Raw genomic sequence first — 19,922 nt, 5'->3', positions numbered from 1 at the left:
AATGGATCAAGGAAACAACGAAGATGGTGTTGCTGGAGCAGAACTGAATATATGCTCACGGCTCTATAGATTGGAACTTCATCATCTTTGGTAATTATTCTTATAGAAAGGCATGGTAATTACTCGCATGGAAATCACCACTTTTATCGCATATAGATACCTTCATCAAAGCAAACACAAAGAGATATTCGTTAATAGAGGCCTATAGATTGACTTTGATAGAAAGATGTAACATTCATTCGGTAGGTGTGGAACTAGGTTCTATATTCTTAGTTCTGCTTGGATTCATTTAGGGATTGTTGGATGTGATATGGATAGATTATTTCTACTCAATTCTAATAAAATAACATACAAAATTGCAGCCGAAAAGTACGGGATCGCCGCTTCTAATTCCTTTTAAATTCAAAGAATCTGAGCCATTTCCTTTCATCTATTGCGATATGTTTTCAAAAATCCCAATTTGAGAGATTGTCGCGGAAAATTGACTTGTACAAGAACAAGTCAATGAACTTCTTTTCCCAATTAATGATCATCTCTACCCTTTTGTCGATTTTCCTTCTTCTAAAAAAAATAATCTTCAAAAGTTGTTCACTTTAAAGGCATCCTCCAAAATAGATGCTATTCACTGAAAAAGGTATTGTTTAGCAGGTTTGAATAATTTCAGTGAATCGAATTTTATGAATTATTTTAATCTGCTGTTGTGCAATATATTTTCTTAAAGCAATTATGGGGTTAACTTATCTGAATTTGGCTACATATTTCATGTTCCCAAATCCAGCTACTATGGTACAATATATCTTCTAAAAAGAATTATGGGGTTCATTGATTGATCTTTTTATTTCTTTTAACACTAATCTATTTCATGCTTTTACCTTTGTGAAGCCTCTAGTGCAAGCTTCAAAGCAACAATAAGAATTTTTGGTACATTATTCGATTTTTTTTTGTTGAGACAACTTTTTAAGTTTTACTCGGACAATTTTGCAAAAGCTATTTATTATTTGGGCCTAGTGCCAATGATAACCAGTGGCTAAGTTCTGAAAATTAATGGAGTAATATTCCTTTTATTTTCTTATCCCTTATATGAATCATAAAAACATCTATGCAATGTGCAATTATTTTTTCAAATCTTAGGTGATGCTCCCAAGCTGAATACCCTTTAACTATGCTTAAGTCTGGTAAATTTTATCTCACCCATGGTTTATTTATAGACAACTTGAGCTGGTTAATTCGAGGCTCAGATCGTTTTTCTCCTCATCGAATGAGCGTCTTCTTCTTCATCTCAGTAAGTGGCTTAACCAACCTTAATTTAAGAACATGCACATGTTCTTGTAATGTTTTGGGTTTCTAATTTTCTGCTGGTAAATGGCTGCTTTTGTATTAGTATAGGTTAGATCTATATTAAAATTAGATAATATTACCAAAATTGGGGTGGGCATCAGATCAAATTAATTTCATCAGACTATGCCATATTGTGTTTGCATTTCCTTATCTTGGTTGTTGTCTGTCAGTTATTTTGAGCTGCAAATTCTAATACCCATAAGTTTTTACCACCCTACTTGACATGCATTTTGCCTCATTTTTCAATATATTGGCTCTTAAGCTCATTGAAATAAATAATTTCGCTTCCAATTATAAGCTTTGCTTTGCTCCCAAAGTAATTTATGGTGATTTCGAGTCTTTACTGGGGTATTTCATCTTAGATCACATTGAATTTTTATTGATGGATGTCCTTGACAGGAAGATCTGGGTATTTCATCCATCTGTGATCACTAAGGATGGGTGCCCTTGACAATCGATTGAATTCATACTCGGATTTGTACATCTCTTTTCAAATGGATATGATCAATTTTTGATGCAATCCCTTTTGGAACTTAAGCCAGAGGGTTGGACTAATCTCAGAACCGATCAGTCTGTTAACCTGTTGGCTAGTACAATGTGAAGCAACTTTATGATAAAACAATAGACCATGCTCCACCATGGTATAGCAAGGAGGTTGGTACTTTGTATTTCCTTGTGTAAATTACCCAAGATGGTGTTTCCATGCCAAGGCACAAGTGCTGAAAACATGGAATGCACACATCACTTATGAATGACAGTTTCAATGGGAGTTCCCTATCTTTGGGAGATGACATGCAGTGCCCGGTTTTCAAAATTTTCAATCGTATCATTTTCTCTGATTTGGACATTTTAGCAATATACAGTGAGAAGCTCGGATAATAATGTCTTGAGAAGGAAATCTTAGAGCTGAATGCTCTATTTTTAGCCAAATATTCTTGTAAGTTTACAGGGTGTTTTCTTAAACACGCCTTCTCTTGAAGAAGCCCTAGTTTGTTCTACCTGAAGTATTCAGAGGACACTGCAAGTTCTACTCGTTGTTATCGTTCTCAGATAGAAATGCACCTATTGTATGGTCCCAAAACATTCTATAAAATACCAAGTTGACATATTTTTTTTTATCAAGTTTATATACAGTAGTTCCCAAGTTTATATATATGTATATGTATATATATATATATATATATATATATATATATCTATATATATGTATCTATATATATGTATCTATATATATGTATCTATATATATATATATGTATATATACATATATATATATACATATATATATATACATATATATATATACATATATATATATACATATATATATATACATATATATATATACATATATATATATACATATATATATATACATATATATATATATATATATATATATATGCAGGTTCTACTCGTTGTTATCGTTCTCAGATAGAAATGCACCTGTTGTATGGTCCCAAAACATTCTATAAAATACCAAGTTTATATATTTTTTTTATTATCAAGTTTATATACAGTAGTTCCATGAGGGTCAAAAGATTGTCTGAGCATAAACAGAACTGATATCCTAGTCTTGGACATTTCGAAGAGTGCTACCGAAAACTAGAAGGTTTTAGTTGGTGTATTTGAGGAGAGGGGACTTGGTCAATAGGCCTCATGATGTGTTGTGGGCCTATTGGACAACAAGGAAGCAAGCTACATGTTGCACACAGTTCAAATTGATGTTCATAAAGGAAGCTATTACATTGGTAGCATTTAGGTCTCCTCTTTTAAGGTTGATGTGGAATAGAGGTGGTAGATATTAAAGTCCTTGAAGAACAAGTCAGAAGAGCTTGAGAGATTGGAAGAGGATAGGTTATGGTCCAAGTTCCATTATGGCAAAAGCCAAATGAAGCAATATTGTGAGAGCTTGCTCTTGGCCACACTTTTGAGGAAGGATAATTAGTTTTGCTATATGATAATCATAGAAAGGATAAGATAAATAATCTCAAGCACACAGAATTCAATATTTATTCAAATAAAAAGCTTTGGAATTTAGGTTTGTGTAATATCTTTGTGTAGCATCCAAGTTAGAGTCATTTGCAGATCCATAAGGTTACCTCAAATGAAGTGCATATCTGTTCAAAGTCCAAGCACCAAAAGAAGCTCCTTCTCTCGTCAAGAATTCCAAGTGCTAAAATCATTATAGCTAAAATGTATTGTAGACAATAGGTTTGTTCTGAGTTTCCTGGTATTGTTTCAATCTTTATGTTGTAATTAATGAATGTAAAACCCGGTAGCTATTAAAGCTTTGTTAAGGGTTTGATATGGTGTTGCCTTCGTGGGTGCGCTTGCAGGCGGGCCATCTTATTAATAAAATGATTTTATTTTGTGTTTTGGGGAGGGATAACCTTCCCAGTCATCCGATCCGGTTTTGGGTTGGGTGGCGGTGTCTCTTCTTGTTTTATGGTGTGTTTCTATTGGAATATCTCTTTGGTTGTTTGATTTATTAAAGCCCTTAGAGTAATCATTTAATGGTCATAAGAATCCCAAGATACATTCAATAAATTTGTTTAACAATTTATTTTGTTAAAGGCAGTCCATTTAATTTTTTTTCTAACATAAGTTATGATTGCTTAAACAGATACTCAAAATATTTCACTCTACAGCACAGAATTTCAATTTATGTTAAACTTTTGATTCTTTTGATTCTATGGAAAATTTGCACTTGGCATGATTCTGTGCTGGCATTATTCGTGTGTCATTACATTCTAGCAATGGTTGGTTATCATGTGTTCAAACCTGATCTAGCTTTGAAAACCTTTTCTAGACGTGTCATTATAACAGTGATGATAAAAAGTCTGTATTCAAGTTTTAACTATTTAGATGCCAGAATCTAGGAGATAAAGAACACAATAATAAGAAAATCAATTAGAAGGTACAACATATAAAGCGAAACAACATATTATTGATTTAAGTTGTTTATCAACTGTTAATATCTAAATGCGGAAGTCAATTGCTGACTCAAGATAAGTGATCTGCACTCATGATTACAAACAATTGGGTGGATGGAGAGTAGCCATAGTTTGACTCACGTTTTTTTCCCAAAACAAAACCTTGTGGGTAAACCTGGACACTTCCCCACATTGTGCAAGTAATACCCAGTGTCAACCTGTTAAGTGAATTTCGATGGTTTTTCAACTCTGACTCAAATCACGCATAATCTAAGGCCATAGCAGATGATGTTGCAGGCTAGGAATCTGGTATTTTTTGTCACACATTAACCTCTTTTTCATTTCTAAATCACATGAAAATTCTGATAAGCCATTAAATTTTGCTAACGTCAAGGCTAATACATTCTTCATGATGATACTTCAAATCAATTAACATTTATAAATCTGGAACGATCACTGTTTTAAACCAATTGTTGCATTTGCTTGTCAAGATCTTCCGTTTTCATATGCCTGCATATTTCAGGGTCTCAATTCCTAAAGTCCTTTTTATGATGCAAATGGAGATAAACAGTGGTAATAAATTTCAGTCCTACGCACATTTCATCTGACTAATCTATGGAACACTGGTATACTTTATTTTTGGCAACACTAGTGGATATCTAGATTGATTGATTACTAATGAATTCATATGTGAATGATCTCTTAACACAAAAGTGATATTTACATTTCAATGCATGGGTTCCATGAGCATATATGATATACTTCACTGAACCATGTTCCACGAAACATTAATTGCATGCAATGATCTTTCTATATGTCTTTCTGATTTTAGTTTATGATACATCTAAATCGTACACTATGATTTAAGTTTAGTTTAATTAACTATTATGATGTTGAGTATAATGTTACATGAGGTTTCGTGATTAAAGGTTAATTGCATCTAGTGGATAAAGTTGTCTAAGGAGAAATGGAAAGGACAAAACTTGCAAATTTTCTAATGATAATAACTAATGATAGCTCATGTGATTATGGCCAACTTGGATCAGATGCTTAAGGTGGTTGAGAGGAAGTGTCACAACAAGGGTAAGAAATAAATAAGAAGAGACAACCTACTTTAGAACATAATGGAAGAATTTGGTATAATCATAACTTGAGGTATCACTATAGGGTCTATCTAAGGATGAAGCGCATAAAGAAGAAAATATTGGCAATCAACTAATGAAGTTGAATAATCATGGTAATAATGAAGGTCAGTTTGAAGGAACCTAGAAGGTATGATGACATAGATAGATAAGTTGTGTGCATGACAACATCTATAATAGTTTTTCCCTCTAATGGGAGAGCCACATTGTAAAGTTTTCCATAAGTGACTAACTATATGCATGAATTATGGATAACAAGATGTATGATCAGGAAATTTTATTAGGTTGATGTTTTATGGTGTAAATGATCAACTTCCTAGTTGAAAGAAGTGGAAATGACTATTGAAAAGTAATTGACAACTTGATGAAAACATGACACTAATAAGATAGGTAAGATAACCTAGATCCTAGGGATACGTTGAATAATCTTATTTCATAGTTGGTATTCAATGTTTGTACAAGTAAATGAAATTGATTTTTCTGATGAATCATGATAAGAATTCTTATAGAGTATTATTCTATATTTGATAAGTATTGAGATGTTTCTCATATTGACGATGTTTCATGATATGATGGTAGGAGGATAATGATTTACATGTGGTTCTTATAGTGATGATGTATCCTTATGATGATAGTGATATGCATAGGTATTATGATGTTATGTCAAGGTATATTGACATATTCATTTACTACGTGATGATAGGTATTTGATGGATATGATATGCATAGCGTGGCATAGGAATTATGATGCTATAATATGAGGTTATTGACATGTGGTTCATTTATTATGTGAAGTCATGATATATCTTTGATGCAATATGTTCATGTTATAACCTATGATGGTATTTCATGAGGTGAAGCATGTAATAGTTGCATACAAATTTATGACATGCATGAGCACGCGTTCACAATGATGTATGTTCTCATAATGACATGCAAGACTTGGCATGTGGATTATTTTCTATGATACTATGATGGTATAGCTAATGCATGGTTGCATGTTGAGGTGTGATGATTGACAGGACTCCACAATGGGCCATGAGGGCCGGTTTATTTGATGATCTCATGTGAGCCAATACGCACGAGGGGGAATAAGTAACACCATATGGGCTGGGGACAAACTTAATCAACACTACATATGCCAGTGGTTCCATTGTCTTGTGTAGCTCTTGATGGATAGCTCTTGAAGGGCTATGGGACCATCTTAAGGAGGCCAAGTGCCTGATTTTCTAGGCTAGGTGCCTATTATTGGATTGGGACGCCGAAGTCTGGTGGGGGTATAAGGGCTTCGATGTCTGGGGCTGTGCGCCTTAGTAGTTGTGGAGGGAGTGGGCCAGCCTTGCGAGATGCCCAGAGTCATTGAGTACCATACCGAATGCCTGCCTTGGGGCAGATGAGGTCTGAGTCAGGCACGAGCCTTGGTGCTAGCCTTGGACTAGGATACAAATTGGGTCAAGCTTATGCCTGGTGCCGAAAGTGGGAAAAAGGACAGAGATTCCTTGGGATTTCCCAGGTGTCGTGAAACTTTCGATGCCTGCTAGTTATACTAGTTCAGTAGAGGGTGTCAGCAACATGAAGTAATAAATAACAAAAATAATAAATAAATAATAAATAATAAATAATAATAATAATTAATAATAATAATAATAATAATAATAATAATAATTCAACTTAACTTCGGGACGAAGTTCCTTAAAGCGGGAGAGTATGTAATGTCCCTCCCTTAATAATAAATAATAAATAATAATAATAATAATAATAATAATAATAATAAATAATAAATAATATTGAATAAAACAAAATAATAATAAAAAATAAAAATAGTAATAAATAATAAATAACCATACTAAAGCTCTAAATGAAAATAAATAAAAATAAAACAAGAAAACATTAAAAAAATCAGTAAAGCTATCAAAAAGAAATAAAACAAGAAAACAATAAAGTTGCATGTAGACACATGGAGTGTGTGCATGTGGTTCCCCTTCCAATGTTTGCTCTATTTATTAGATGGTGAGGAGGATGGTAGGCATTCCATCATTCCAAGATTCTATCATTCATTCTCTTGGGAGAATAGTGTTCTAAGATAGAGGATTCACTGGCAGTAGTACGTTGATTGAGGGCTCGGGGGTGGCCAGTTGTAGCAAGACCTTGTGCAATTGAGCCTATAGTTGGGTGGAGAGTCGTCCCCAAAATCTTGTTGCAGTAAGAAGACTTCAACCACAGGTAAGTGCTACTCATAGTTTGAACTTAATGTTAATTAGTTGATTAATTACATGTTTATTTTGGGCTGTTACATCCTGCCCCTATGCGATGACTACATGGATGTAGGATAGTCTTAGTACTTCAGGCAGTTGGAAGGAAGTGCAGGACTATAAACTACTCTGCCAGGTGAAAATTTTGGTAAAGAGATTGGGTTGTGATATGGCTAGGAGAAAGGTGCATATGGGAGCTGTGATGAAGGAGTTATGCTAGCAAAGGTGGGTCCCACGCATCCTAGCCAAAAAGTGACCATTGGAAGCACTGTAGATGATTGGATGGTTATTTTTCTCTTAAAAGGAGTGGGGGAAAAACATTTAAGGAGCATATATTTGGAAATTTGCCGCCAAAAGAACATTAATGAGGGATATATAGAGGAATCGATGGATTTGAATTCAAAAAGGGCTATAAATATTGCATCCCACTCCACATTCAGACACTTTTCTTCCAGAGAGATTTTCTTGAGATTTTGCACCTAAGTTTGAGCATAGAAGGTTGTTGTATGTATGGACGAGATTGGCAAGAGGTAGAGTGGGAATTTTCACTGAAGGGGCTTGGGTTTGAGGGATATTTGTCTGAGTGGTAAAAGAAACTCTTTTGGGAAAGCTTGGCCAAGATGACTGCAACACCACTAGTCCCTTCTACAGTAACCAAGTCACCAAGGCCAAAACCTATTGCCTCCACGACAAGAGAGAAAACATAGAAGAAGCCTCAACCTCCACCAGTGTGTTAGTCCCCTAGAAAGATACCTATGGAGTGAAGGCAGAAGGGGAAGATGGACAAAAACAAGCAGCCTATGGAACCTAAAGATTTGGAAGAAGAAGAATTGGCTGAGGGGTTGGAGGATATCCCTGCAGAAGAAGTTGAATGTATCTCTAGACTGCCTCCTTACATACCACCAAGGAAGCCAACATCCAAGGTATCTAAGGACCCAGATGCATTAAAATATTAGGTACTCACTCGCTATTACCAAAGCATGTACCCATAGAGGGTGAGTTGTTGGCCCAAGTCCCATATTTGAAGATGGAGGACTCGGCTCTGGATGATTTTGCGAAGTACCCTCAGTTTCAGCCCAACAATTATTTGAGATCCATATATTATGAAGAGGTGAGAGTCACAAGGGTAGAGCTAATAAATTAGGAGGCTGGAATCCAGCGCATGGGTCTTTTAAACATGATGTTTGTGGCTCACTTTGGGTGAAGTAATATCAACATGATTTGTGTGCGCCAATTGATGGAATTAGTGCACGATGGGTATCTATGGCTGGGTATGCCCATCCCCATTGATGAGATGTTGATAAGGTGGATCACTGTGCTCCCCTATCAAGGCATGAACCCAGATGATGCCTTTGTGGGCAAGTTGTAGGAAAAGAAGTTGGTGGACTAGATGAAGAGCGACTTTGGGTTAGTGAAGAAGTATCAATAATAATATGACACCCATACCACTTATTGGATCTTTAGAACTTATCTCATGGTGGTATTTACATCCATATACATATACATACATATACAAAAAACATCAGCAAAACATATGCCAAACATATACCAACATCAAACCAAAACTACTTTGCCTCAACTAGCAAATAATGAAGGATACAGGGCCCACATTTGATCCACCATCTCCCATGTAGCTTCTTTAGGCCGAAAGTGCTTCCACTGCACTTTAACTTTCTTTAGGGATCTGTACCTGAGCAAGAGATGCTTCCGCTACAATATGCACTGAGGCTCTGAATGGAACTCTCCTTCTCACTGCACTTGCAATACAGACCAATCAATAACATGATCAACATCCTTTATATACTTCTTAAGCAATGAAATATGGAAAATATCATGGAATTTCACAGTTGCAGGTAGTGAAAGTTGATATGCCACTGGTCCAATCCTCTCAAGGATCTCGAAAGGCCTGCAATACTGTGGTGCCAACTTGGCACATGAACCAATCCTCAAAGATCTTTTCTTGGGAAATACACATGCTCCCCAACATGAAACCCTTTGAATACCCTGTGCTGATCCGCATAACTCTTCTTTCTATCTTATGATATCTTTAGATTCTTCTTTATAACTTGCATTTCCTACTCTGTGTCTTCCAACATATCTGGTCTAATAAGTACCCTGTTCACTAGATCACTCCAGTTTATTTGAGTGTTACAACTTTGTCCATTGAATTGCTCGAAAGGACTCATCCTCAATGACTCATGATAACCATTGTTGTATGAGAAATCAACCAATGGATGATACTCCCATTTCTTTTGTTGGTGCATCACGTACATCCTCAACATATCCTCCAAGATCCTGTTGACCCTCTTTGTCTATCCATCTTTCTGTAGATGATAAGATATATTGAAAGCTAACTCTGCACCCAAACATGCAAACAACTCCTTCCAAAAATTGGGGGCGAACTTTGCATCCCCGTCTAACACAATCTTCTTCTGAACACCATGCAATCTCACTATCTCTATGATGAACACTTGAGCTACCTCATTGGTTGAATATATAGTCTTCACTGGAATCAAGTGAGCTACCTTTCTTAACCTGTCAACCACGACAATAATAGAATCATGCTGCTTCACTATCCTTGGCAGACCCATAATGAAACCAATAGAAATGACCTCCCATTTCCATTCATGAATCGTTATAGCCTGTAGTAAACCACCTGGATTCTTACATTCTATCTTTACCTGCTGACAATCTAAACATCTAACCACGAAATTTTCCACTTCCTTCTTAAAATTCGGCCAATAGTAGAACTTCTTCATTGCATCAATGTCTTTTGATATCCTGGATGACCCAAGTATGGGTTGGCATGAAACTCCCTCAAGATAAGATTCTTGAGCTCACTACAATTTGACACATAGATCCTGTCTCTAAACCTCACCAAACCATCTACTGTGAGATGATAGTCTGCATCCCAATCACCTATACCTATACCTACACTTGTACCTGTACCTATACCTGTGCTCTGCTCTAACCTTTGCATAATCTCCATTTATTTGTCATCCTACTTTCTTTCCTACAAGATCATATCCTGTAAATTTATCCCATAAGAGATCATAGCTGCTATATGATTTACTTGTACCTTCCTACTAAGAGCATCTACAACCCGATTCTCTTTCCCTTTGATGTATCTGATCTCGAAGTAAAATAAACTAAGGGTAGATGACCATCTAGCTTCCCTGGCATTTAGATTCTACTGGTCAAATAAATATCTCAACCCACTGTGATCGCTCATCAATGTAAGCCTCCTGCCAAGAAGATAGTGCCTCCACATCTTCAATGCATGTATAATCGCTGCTAGCTAAAGATCATGCATTGGATATTTCTACTCATGCTCATTCAGTTTCTGTGAATCATAGCACTCTACCTATCCTTCTTGGATGAGAACTCCACTAATTCCTCTCTTGTGAGCATTTGTACACACTACAAACTCCTTGTCCAAATCCACAATCTTTAACACTGGTGCATGTGTCAATAACTGCTTAAGCAACTCAAAACTAGCCTCACATTCTTCTATCCATTGAAACTTCTTACCTTTCGCTGCAGTACTGTGATAGGATATGCAATGCGTGAGAAGTTCTTGATCAACCTCCTATAGTAACCTGCCAATACTCCATGATAACCCTTATCTTCTCTAGATCCACTATTATGCCATCCTTAGTGACAACATGCCCCAAATATTGTACCTCAGTCTGAAAGAAGATGCACTTGCTGAGTTTAACATACAATTGATGCTCTCTTAGAAATCTCAACATTGTTGTTAAATGCTCAGCATGTTCTTCCTCATTCTTAGAATATACCAGTATGTCATCAATGAATACAATAACAAGGTTGTTCAGATAAGGAGGAAACACACTATTCATCAAACACATAAATATAGCTGGAACATTAGTCAAACCGAATGTAACACTAATAAACTCATAATTTACATACCTGGCCTTGAACGCAGTCTTGAATATATCCTATTCCTTGATGTGTACTTGATGGTATCCTGATCTCAAGGCGATCTTAGTAAACACTGATTATCCCTTCAACTGATCAAACAAATCATCAATCGTCGTCCAAGGGTACCTGTTCTTGATTCTTACCTTGTTCAGCTGCCTGTAGTCAATGCACAATCTAAGAGTACCATATTTATTCTTCACGAACAATGCTAGTGCACCCCAAGGTGATACGCTCGGCCTAATGCACCCCTTGGACAACATTTCCTTCAGTTACAACTTTAATTCAACCAAATCAGGTGTGCTCATCTTGTAAGTTTCTTTTGATGCTAGAGTTGCCCTTGGCACTAGCTCAATAGAAAAGTCTACCTCCTGATGAGGTGGAAACTCTATAATGTACTCAGGAAATAAATCTTGAAACTGCTGCAAAACTTGGTACCTACTTAACACATCGATATCTTAAACTTCCTTACCCTTGTCACCAGAAATATGTACTGCAAAAATCACACAACCTTTTCTGCAACTACGCTTAGCCTAAATAGCAATAACCATCCTCACTGATGTAGGCTTCTTCTTTCCCTGCAAAGTCCTCATTTCCCCACTATCATCCACACACTCAATGGCCTTGTCGAAGCAATCCACTTTGGTTCAGTGAAGGTATAACCAATCCATACCCAAAATCATATTATACGATCCCAATGTAAATAGTTTCAAGTGTTCTGTTGTAGGCATACCATTTAACTCAAATGCACAAGATCTTACCCAATGGTGAACTCTCTTCTTCGTACCTGTAGCCAATAGTACCAACCGATATTTTGCATGCACTTCTTTTCTCAAACCAAACTTATTCACCAGGTTAGGATTAATATAAGTATAGTTATATCTAGGATAAATCAAAATAGAAACAACTTGATCACAAAGCTTACAATCCATCTCAATGATCGATGCCTAATGATCTTCCTGCCTATTGTCCACAACTGCATAGATCCGAGGGATGCTATTACCAACATAACCAACTCTATGTGCCTCCTGAGCACTGTAGATCTGGGGTCTACCACCACTCTCATACTATGGAAAATCCATATTATGATGATCCTTACCACATATCCAACACTGCAATGGTTCCCTACCACCGCCTCTTTCTTGCTGCTCTCCACATCCCTTTTCAATTGTATTGAATCTCTTGTAAGGAATTGCATTTTCTTTCTCACTTTCATATTGAGGTCTTCCTCTCTTTGGTGGCCATTTTGCTTTAGCTTTCAAATTTATTTTCAATTCATACTTAGGCTCAAGTTTACACTTCGATTACTCATAACAATGCTTCAAATTTTGGATGGCCTCCTCCAATGATCTAGGCTCATCAAAATCAATCCGGTCTTTGTATGAAACTGGCACTCCACTGATGAATCTCTGAACCTTGGCCTTCTCCTCCTTGAGGTAAGGCACATATCTCAATAGCTCTAAAAATTTACTAGTATACTCATCATGTGTCATAGAACCCATCTGCAACTCATAAAAATCCTTAGCCCTGTCATCATAATATCTCTCCGAAAAATAATTTATGTTGAGGAGCCTTTAAAATGCATGCCAAGTCAAATATTCCTCACGTATACCTTTGACATTCTTCACGTCTTCCCACCAAATATCGTCTTTACCTTTGAGACTGAAAGTAGCTATCTTTGGTTTCATGTTTTCTGAATAATCATGCAATCAGAAGAATTTCTTCATACCAAGCAACCACACCTCTGCATCCTACGATTTCTTCATTTATCCATCAAAGGTAGGTGTCTTTGATTTCTTAAACTCATCTCGAAAGTATGCCCTATCACTCCTCATGTAAGGATGCTAATGATGACGATCATGATGCCTGTTAGAACCAAAACTGGAATAGCACCTGTGTCTATCACCACTCCTATCGAAGTGTCCAACAATCTACCATCTAACACCGTATCAGATCTATATGACTTGCATCTACTAGGATACCTACTTCCATATGCCCCATTAGTTATGTCCTCATGTCCATGGCTAATCTAAAGTGGTCCCTGTCATTGCAAATCTAATAGATGCTGAAGTAGTATAGCATTCACCTCTACTTGTTTCTCTTGTGCCTGCATGATTTTGTCATTATCTTCTTTTCAACTCCTTATTTCTTCCTTCATGCTTCTCAATGTGTTTTCCAAGTCAGAAGAGTGCCCCACACCATGCTGCCCATCTGATGCATAGGGAGATTCCATGTATTCTACCACCTTGCTAGCCATCTAAACTATTTCCTGCAAGGCATACTGTGTCAGCTAAACCAAATCACAATAAACCAATGTACCTTAGCATAATTTAGGGAGGATACCTTGTCTACAAGATCATCAAATCAACATGATACATGTATAACTTAAACATAACAACATATAGACATATATCGAATAAATGCATCAACGCATGAACATCATTCAAGTTAGGGTCTCGTAATCAATGCAAGGTGATATCAATAATGCCAGCTATGACTTCTTGCATGACAATAATGATTACTGCAATGTACATATTGCCACATGCAACTATCAACATGCATAAGCAATGCCTAATCTACTACACATATGCATAAACGAATGTAGTCAAGTATAAGCGATTAATTCTTGTAATCAACCTACAAGACAAATACATGTAATCAAACAACTAACAATGCAACTTAACATACACGGATGTAATCAAGATGTATATAATCATATAACCAGTCATATAATTATGACGATGCATTCCACAAAATCAACATGAAGTTCCTCATGAAAATCTTACTATAATCATGATCAACATAATGCAATGCAACAAGCACATGGAATGCAAGTGTAATAGACACACATTAAAATGACATGCACACATGACCAAGCACATTCAACCAAGGACAGCACAACCACACTCTGATACCAATATGTAACACCCCCTCCTCCCATGTCCACCAAAGAAACTGACCAACCGGGGTAAATATGCAACGAGAGAGGTCACGATAAGGGATTCAACTTCCTTGGTGACCTTAACGAAAAGAAACGGATGGAAAATTTCAAACAAAGCCATCCATGTTAGCAACAACACCCTCAAGAGACATGTTAGGCACTCATACATCCTGTCCCTCAATCCCATTGATGATTTAAGCCTTTTAACCCCTGGTCACTCTCATGTTGTAGGCAAGACAATGTCCAGAACCCAAAGTTGCTCTCATAGGCCTATGTGTCAGTGTCCATGGACTCTTTTCAATAGACCTGTGCCAGCGTCCCTGGGATTTGAGCCACTTTTCTAGCCCAGAATCCCGGCCTCTGCCAAAAACTTGTTATAACCTTTAGAATCCATCAAAGGCATGATGAAAATATAAACAAATAAAAAATCAACCTCAGGACTAGGCCTGAAAATCCCCAACCTGGACTAACATTTTGTCAAACACTTGGCATCAATGCAACCTACACATCTAGGATATAATATAGAGCATGAATGACTGAAAGAACTTATGAAACATAACCAAAAGAGTCACCTCCTTCTCCATTGAACTCTTATAACATCAATTAGTTCTTGCATCCATCCATTTAACAATTACAAGAAATACATGAAATAACCATGACATGAACCAGTCATATAACCATGCTTATAACCAACATAAAACCATATAAATATCAGAGATATGACAACCGTTAAATCCACATATAAATAATTGAAAAATTAAGAGAACTTATCTTTTATTAATCACAGACAAATCCAAATAGGTTTGGGACTTCCACGTACCACCTGACCATAGACATGGTTGAACCAAATCTCTCTTTCAACTAGTCACCCTCATGCCATATTCAAAGTATGAATGTGGGATCTGATAGAAAAACCAATCCAAGAACAACCAATGGGAATATATAGGTTAAACCACCTTCCACCCTCATCAAACCATGATCACACCAAAACTGGTGCTCCGATCACAACTAAACCGAACTTGGAATGCCATCCAGAATCCATCACTATCCTTGAGGAATCTTTTGTCTCCTTGTCTCTCAGGATTTACTACAATCCAATCCTGCATCACTAAGCCCTAAACTGAGACTAATCTCTCAATATTTACCCCAATCCAAAACCGGATCGATAGGTCCTAAGATGATACTTCTCCCTCAAGATTTACCGTGTATCCCGCCAAAACTGGTTAAGGGATTCCAAGGCCTTTGGGAATGAACCTTGAGACCACCTCCGCCCCGGATTCTAAAATCCATCCAGCAAACCAAAGCTCAAAATCGGGATAAACATCCTAACATACCATGGCATTTGGAAAAAGGAAAATCTAGGCTGAAAACCACTGTCATAACCTGACAATACCATGCCACCGATAGGAAGAGAACCATACACCAACATGCAAGTTTATGCATTTCCAAACCAGCTAGGAAATCATACATGCAAAAGGTTACCTGCAACTATTCCCGTTGAAACTGCTTGATCCTTCTTTTCCTTCCTTGATCCTTTCTTTCCTTCCTTTCCCTTTTCTTGTTTTTCCTTCCTTGCTCCAATACTAGAGTGCTCCACGAAAACTCGAAGTGACCAAGAGTGAGAGAGATAGAGAGAGAATACTGAGAGAGCTTCAAACTTGAACTGACAAAAGAATACCAATTGATCCCCAAAATCCTTTTCATTAACGAGGCCTCTCATTTCTTCATTTTCGATTATTTTCCTTCATTTTCATCCTCACATGAAACCTGTACTCTTTCAGCTTACTTTTCTCCTAATCTCCTTTATTTTCATAAATACATGTGCCAAAAATGCCTTTTTTTCCTTTTAATGTCTTTGCCTTAGCCTTTGCCAATTTTCCTTATCCAAAACACACATCCCGTGATGCCCACTAGGATATCTTTGCCCAACATTCAGCTTGGAATAAGTGGCACTTAACAGTGGTCTTATTTTGCCTTTATTAAATGTTATTACATGAATTTTCACGAGGGTTGTTACAAATATGAGCTATTTTTCTATTATGATCTATGAGCACTTGTACTAGTTAATGTGTTGATTTTATGGCTAGTTTGCCATGGACTTTATCTTGGTTATATGTTGGTTATATGCACAGTTATATGATGTATTCTTACTATGGATCTCTGTCATGATTTAATGAGTTATTGAATGATTGATGAATGCATGGGTTAACAAGTGTTGTTGCAACTAGCTTGAGAGGGCATTGAGCCTTCTTGATTATTTTCAGATGAAGTTAAGATGATCATGATCAAATATGCATTCATGACTTGTAAATACTATGTTTACCATCTTTTTGACAGAATGCCTATTATGTCCTAACATGTTTTGAGAAAACCCTAGCTTGATTATTTATTGCACATACTTGTCATCATCTTTCATTGTATTCTGGACTGTTCTCACCATTTCTGAGCAGTGGCCTATAGGCCATCGCTGAAAAAGTGGCATAGATCTCGGAAATGCTAGCACAGAACAGAGGGATTCTAGTTATAATCACATGCATGAAGGCTTGTGGGTGCAATTATAGTCTTCCAAAAAATATTATCCTCTATATTTGAAAATTTTGGCAGAAATATATATATATATATATATATATATATATATATATGTCAATCAACAAAATTTCATTAATTCCTCAAAAATGTATTACATTCAGTGTGTCAATTTGTCTTTGCTCTCTTCACTTCACTCCAACCGGATTTGTTAGCCAATAGAGCGACGTGGAAACTTTAAATGTACTGATAATAGATACAAAGCTTACATATACAAAAAGTAATTACTGTGCAAAACACCAACAAAACTAGAAACAACCTGCAAAGAGCATTTATAGATGACGAAGTGATGCATCAATCACATCTTGTCCCATAGTGTGGCCCGAGCCTTGATGAACATGGAAATAAATGTGAACCAGCCACGATTCAAATTCGCCCAACCTTTCACTTGTTCTACGATGGATCCAACACATAGAGGCAAGACGGTCAAGGATTTCTCCTTGGGTTAACTGAATATCATTAATGTAGGAAATAATCACATTGCAGTCCTCATATCTCTACTCCCTCAAGACATCCAGTCTGTCTACAATAACCTGCAGTTGTTTTGCAATTGTGACAAGTGAGGGCAGTTGCAACACCCTCCCAAGAGACTGCAGGACTATGACCTCTTCCTCCTCTTTCACGCTGCTTCATGACTTGTCTTGTCCCACCACTGGATTGGTTCGCTCACCCTGCATTCCTCTCGGGCCAACTCCTCGCCCGACATAACCCCACTTTCGATTCATTTTCAATGCAGCAGTGCAACACCAAGGGTAAGACATCCCAAATCATCCACAGAGGTGCACAACCAACCACCTACTTTATGATTTCTACATAAAGGCATAGTCGCCAGCTCTTTCGACAACTGCCTAGCTAACCAAACCTGCCACCCAAGAGGGCCACAATAGAAACCTATAGTGGCACTCTTCCATAAAGAGACCTTGCCATAGAGAATTATGCCACCAAGCTCCTCACCAAAGTGGCAAGCAACTCCCCTTTTCCCTGCAACACAACACAATGCCACCACCCTGCACCTACAATACCTTAACCAGGTCCACCGAACCTCCACACTTAACCCATTGGGGAAAACCGTAGATAGAGACTCCACCCACAGAGAAAACCAGGACCAGAACTTCCAAATAATGCTCAAGAACAAAACCACGCACAAAGAAATAACATAAACAAATACTTACCCAAATTTCGCCCCCTCCGGAACAAATGCGACCATGATTGGAAGAGGATTCCAGATTCTTTGAGACAAAGCCAACCCTTTACAATGCTTTCCTAGGCAACAAGCAACCCTTAGGCCAAGCACCTAGATCCCACACCGCCCAACTCTTCACTGCAACCAACAACTCCTTAAACTCATACTCCCTTTCACCAAACTAGAGTGCATTTACACCACCAATACCGGAGGAGATGCAAAGGGAAGGAGCATGTTCGCACTCAGTTGGGGTAACCTCATTTACCTTCCCTCCCACACCAGAATGTCGAACGACATGGAGAACACCAGCCTTCCCATTTTTATAAAATGCCTTAACCTTCTCGATTGTTCTGTCTCGCTTCCTCCACTTGGCTTGGTTGTCGCCCAAGCCCTTGCCACGTTCCATATTAATTGTAAACTTCATTCCTTATGACATCTCATATTGTCAGGGTTGTCGAGTCAATCACCCCATTAGAGTGATATACATATGAAAAAACGGAGGAGATTATAAAACATGTCATGTAAAATTATCATATATATATATATATATATATATATATATATATATATATATAATTCTTATAATTAAAAGAATATGTATATATTTATAAATGTAAATTTACATATAACCTAAAAAGTATTTTAAAGAAATAATATAGATTTTTTTAACTTTAAACTTATTAGAGGCATCAAATATTTGGAGATAAAAATACTTTTCAAAGTTTTGTAGTTAAAGAAAAAAGGCTTTTTAGAGGGATTACATTTTTATTGGGCTCCAATGTTTCCTTGACATAGGTTTTCTGTAGTTGGCTCCCATCATTCACTGATCTTTAAATTTTGAACTTAAAATATAAAAAAAACTAAAACATAAGCAAATGTCTTTCTGATTAATCAGGTCATTATAATTTAATCAAATCCTAATGATACCATTAATCCGAAAAACATTTGTTTACAATATGGATCACAATTTTTTTTATTAAGTATATTAAAAAAATCATTTTTTTATAAAATCATATTTTAGTAGATATAAAATATAATTAAAATTTGTTAAAATGACATATCTCAATTTTCAAAAAATATTATTTATATTTAAAAATATATTTTAAATAATTAAATATAAAATAATAATAATAAATTTCTTCCCTTTATAAATGTATTATGTAACTTGTTAATGTATTATGTAACTTGTTAATGAAGAAATATTAAGATTAACATAAATAACTATACAACAATTAAATTTATGAAAACATATATCTGATTTACATTATGAAATGTTTGGATGGATTTGATATTCTATGATGTTCACTGATAGGGTGTTTTTTGGACGGAAGGAAATAAGTTAAGATAAAACAAGTTAATGGCTAAGATCTAGAGATATGTTTTAGGAGGGAAAGATTTCTCTTTACGGATTATGAGATAATTTTAGATGATGTGATTTTCCTTAAATAATAATGATGAATCATTCAATAATAATTGTCTCACAAGTAATTAATTTCACAACTAAATTAGTTCACTAAAAAATAAAAATAGAAACCAACTTCCTCATTACAAATTTATTCATAACTCAATTTCAATTGATTTTCTAGTTGCCAATTAAGAGCTCCA

The sequence above is a fragment of the Pinus tabuliformis genome, chromosome 1_2, assembly GCF_031772625.1.
Source record: "Pinus tabuliformis cultivar Carrire ecotype Pingquan chromosome 1_2, CPIR1, whole genome shotgun sequence".
Lineage (NCBI taxonomy): Eukaryota > Viridiplantae > Streptophyta > Pinopsida > Pinales > Pinaceae > Pinus > Pinus tabuliformis.
The sequence above is the reverse complement of the archived record's forward strand: the minus strand, read 5'-3'. Positions refer to the sequence as shown.